Source organism: Halichoeres trimaculatus, unplaced genomic scaffold (assembly GCF_033239565.1).
Source record: "Halichoeres trimaculatus isolate MK-OKI-2021-1 unplaced genomic scaffold, fHalTri1.1 fHalTri1_scaffold_25, whole genome shotgun sequence".
NCBI lineage: Eukaryota > Metazoa > Chordata > Actinopteri > Labriformes > Labridae > Halichoeres > Halichoeres trimaculatus.
Genome location: NW_027437203.1, coordinates 152,825 through 157,738, shown reverse-complemented (window position 1 = coordinate 157,738; position 4,914 = coordinate 152,825).

Below are 4,914 nucleotides of genomic sequence, written 5' to 3'. Positions count from 1 at the left end.
ACTATAGAAAAAGCCGCTCAGTCAAAAGCACAACTACGTTGGCACAGTCAGGAGAAAGCTTGGCTTGACTCCAATAGACCCCAGGTTCAAGCCCAGAAGCGGGTGTGTTTTTTTTTTTTTTGCAAACTTAGACTAGTAACTGATCTATGGACAATAGGAGGAAGCTTGCACAGTCAAAAGCACAACTACGTTGGCGCAGTCAGGAGAGAGCTTGGGTTGAGTCCAATAGACCCCAGGTTCAAGCCCAGAAGCGGGTGTGTTTTTTTTTTTTTGCAAACTTAGACTAGTAACTGATCTATGGACAATAGAAGGAAGCTTGCACAGTCAAAAGCACAACTACGTTGGCGCAGTCAGGAGAGAGCTTGTGTTATGTCCAACAGATCCCGGGTTCAAGCCCAGAAGCGGGTGTGTTTTTTTTTTGTTGCAAACTTAGACTAGTAACTGATCTATGGACAATAGAAGGAAGCTTGCACAGTCAAAAGCACAACTACGTTGGCGCAGTCAGGAGAGAGCTTGTGTTATGTCCAACAGATCCCGGGTTCAAGCCCAGAAGCGGGTGTGTTTTTTTTTTGCAAACTTAGACTAGTAACTGATCTATGGACTATAGAAGGAAGCTTGCACAGTCAAAAGCACAACTACGTTGGCGCAGTCAGGAGAGAGCTTGGGTTGAGTCCAATAGACCCCAGGTTCAAGCCCAGAAGCGGGTGTGTTTTTTTTTTTTTGCAAACTTAGACTAGTAACTGATCTATGGACAATAGAAGGAAGCTTGCACAGTCAAAAGCAAAACTACGTTGGCGCAGTCAGGAGAGAGCTTGTGTTATGTCCAACAGATCCCGGGTTCAAGCCCAGAAGCGGGTGTATTTTTTTTTTTAAGCAAACTTAGACTTGTAACTGATCTATGGACTATAGAAGGAAGCCGCTCAGTCAAAGCACAACTCCGTTGGCGCAGTCAGGAGAGAGCTGGGGTTGAGGTCAACATACCTCGGGTTCAAGCCTAGGAGCAGGTGTATTTTTTTTTAAGCAAATTTAGACTAGTAACTGATCTATGGACTATAGAGGTATATAGATGCGATTTTTGGATGAAGGAAAAAAAGAATTTGTAATTATAATAATAATCTTAGTAATAATAATTATTATAATAATTCGTCCTTACAGTGGGTACAAGTTTAAATTTTTAAATGTATAAAAGAATCACTTTATATCTGTTTATTGCATCAGGGCTTCTTGACTTTCTCGGGAACCTTGATTTCAACCAAATTCAACAAAAACCTTTTTTTTTCACGACATGATAAAATGCTCTGGTTGAAATTATATCCTTTGTAGTGTCAGGGTTGGTTTTGACCCGGTCATAAAAATAAGATTATAAAGCAACTTTTGGAGCCAAAATAGAAATCACAAATGTACTTTCAGCCAACACAGCAGGGGGAGTTGACGGCGCACCAGGGGGAGGTGTCAGCAGATTCATGTTGGCGCAGTGTCACCATGTGGAATCACCTTTACATTATCATCATGATCAGAACCCACCTCCGGTGAAGGAAGGTATTTCTATGGAAAATTGTGGCTGTTGTCACCTTTTATATCATAAGACAATTTGTGCCTTTATTCTGTTATATGTTGACTGTACTTTGAGGGTGACAGAAGAAAGAAAATCAGATCATTTTAAATAGTTACCACTGGTGGGATCGAACCCACGCTTGCAAGTAAAACATGGATCACCGTGCATCTATGTCCTACCCTCTAACCACTCAGCCACTGACTTTCCTGTGACAGGGACACACAGTCTACTATCTGACATGTCTTGATTCACGGTTATTCCAGTCTAGTATAACTGGGGCGGTTCACCTGTCAAAGGATCACGCAGGTGTCCTAATGCCAGCTCAGGGAGGACGGAAACCTCCCGTGGAGCTGAAGGACAAAAGCTCGCTTGATCTTGATTTTCAGTATGAATACGGACCGTCAAATCGGAGCCTCACGATCCTTCTGACTTTTTGGCTTTTAAGCAGGTGTCAGAAAAGTTAACAAAAGGTCTCAGCTTATGTTTCTGAACAAGAACATCAAATATTACAGGTATAGATTCATTTAATGTGACACCTGCAGTTCACAAGGCGTCTTTCAGAAGCTTGTCAGACCTTCTCTGAGACGCAGCTAAGGTAAGCCTGACGTTTAGCCTGACTGGGACCAGGCTTGTCGCACTGGCTAATTTACCATGCTTACCAAACCACGCTAGCCTTAAGCCTCGTTTGTGGAACCCAACGCTCGCTAAAGTTAGCCAGGCTAACCCAAATAAGCCAGGCTTTGAGCTAAGCCAGCTTCGTGGAATACCCCCAAGCTCTTGCACACAGATATATTTTTTAAAACTCTGATTTATCATTCTAATAGTTTCAAAAGTAATAATTGATTTCCAATGGCTTGATTGGTTCTTATACAAATAACTTCTTAATTCATTTTTTTGTGTTGAGACCTGTTCTGTATTTCAATATGTTCATATTAAAGTCCTATTGCTGACATTTTTTTATTATTATTATTAGTTTTTATTTTTGCATTTTCTTGAAGAAAATATATGGGTCGAAAATGACCCGTAACACCACAGATGTTGTGAAAGTTAATCATTTTTAAATGAAAAAATAAATCAAGCAAATTAATTTCAGAGATGTTTTTCCCTGAGTAATATTCAACATCCTTTCATTCATTTATATGATTCTCTTGAGATTCATTTTGCTTTTGCTTTTTAAATTGACATCAGGAGGGGGTGGGGGGGCAGAGACCTACAACCTACAACAAAAATATTAAACCCAACATTTTATGGATATGGAAACCTTACAAGGTAACCAAGAGATGAGAAAAAAATTGGATGATAAGATTTTGTTTTTGGTGTATTTTAAAGCTGATTTAAGACAACAGAAACAGTAACAGAGAAGCTAACACAGGAGGAAGGTTAAAAAGGTTAAGGTAAGAAAAACATCACAATATTTACTGGCACATCAAAAGGGACACTTACTGGGTTCATGCAAAGGGAAAAAAATACAAAAAAAAAAATACAAAAAAATCACAATATATTGTGACAGTGGAGGAGAGACCAGTCTGGACTGCAAGGTTTGCTTTTAACAAAAATCACAGTCTATTTACGTTAGGGAAACGGGTAGGGGAGAAAACACAACCAATCTTCTTCCCGGTCTGGGGTAGCCTCTAGTCTGCGGGGTCCAGACTGGTGTCCTCCTGGAGAGAGAGGCAAAAAAAGGGATGGGTTTTTTAAAGCTCACACTTTTTATTTCTGCCCTTCCTGGTCTCAGCCACCTGCTCCTCTCTCTTCTCTTCTCTCTTCTGTCTCCCTTTCCACTCCTCTCACCCCCCAGCACCCTCTGATCTTTGATTGTCTTCAGCTGGGCTCTCTCCAGCCTTGGGTCACCTGGCAGGGTAGGTACCTATGATATGACCCTGCCCAGCTGGTGTCTGCTCAGTCCTCCTCTCTGGCGCCCTCTGCTGGCCATGAGACACCAGTGGTGGGGGGAGACACCACAATATATTTGAGTAAACTGTGTTGAAGATGGCTTATCAAATTTGATACAGCGGGTATATAAGGTCATGTAACTCTGAAACAGTCAATGGCCATTTACTTGCATTTCATGCATTATGTCTAAAATCAAGCAACATACAGTCTTTTTATTTTCAAATGACATAGTTTGCTACATTTAGAGTTAAAACTTAGCTATGAAACTTGCTGTAAGCACGGACCAGAACTGGAGCTACGTTGCCCATGTGTACTGTCAGAAATGCAGAGTGCATCTTTGCTTAAACAAGGAGAGAAACTGTTTTCAGGCCTTCCACCATGCAAAATAAAAGGTTGTGAACTGCAAAATGAAAAAAATACTAAAATGTTGTTGTTGTTGTTGTTGTTTTTTTCCAGACTTCCACCCAGCCAGTTCCATTGGTGGCTTTCTCACTACTGCATGATGGTAGCACTGTTTGTGTTTGGAAGTATAAATTTGTTAGTCATGTTAGTCATATAACTGCCCCCGTGACCTACTATAACTATATCAATATCTTTTGAGGTTCGTGCCCCTGGTAGGTGTTGACACACTTAAAACAAGTTTCGTGGGAAGATGGCCCACTGGACACTCCGTCGCGCCCTTGATGCAGAGTTAATAGACACATAGGAATGTGCATACTTACCAGCATACTTACAACAGCCCACAGTCTTCCTCCTTGGCCATTGGCTCTGCTCCTGGATGTAGACGGTTCGTTGAGTGTGCAGGAAGACGGAAGAGAATGGCTCGCCAGGAATGCCCTTCTCTAGGGATGCCACCGCAGTTCCCCAATACAAGCATATGTGGCTGACACAACATATCCAGTCCAGCTCCCAGACATGCCCAACCTGCCTGGACAATGGAGGGGCCACCAGTCCATCAGGGCTCAAACCTTTGGAATGCTCCACCCTCACGTGAAAACAAACCTCCAGCAAAAGACCCTGCCACGCTCACAGTCCAAACCTGGCTCACGCCACCCAGTACCGGGTCCAACAAGTGTGATCCCCTGGCCCTTCTGACACCTCGAGCTAAGGGCTTATTGACCTGGAAGTTCTGACACCCACTCAGCAAAGCCTCCGAACTGGTCTGTGCTGTAACCAGGGAACCTGGCCGGGTCGTAGGGGAACCCCATCCAGTCCGGGCGCCTAGACATGCCCAGCTTGCCTGGACAATAGAGGGGCCACCTTAGATCTACCCAGAGGGAGGTATTTCGCATGTGGCCCCTTCAACATCCTGGCCCCCCTTGCCAGCTGTACATGAATAAGTCACACGGGCTGGGAAAAGTCCATCAGGGCTCAAACCTTTGGAATGCTCCACCCTCAAGTGTGAACAAACCTCCAGCAGAAACCCCTGCCTCGCTCACAGTAGAAACCCGGCCTACGCCCCCCAG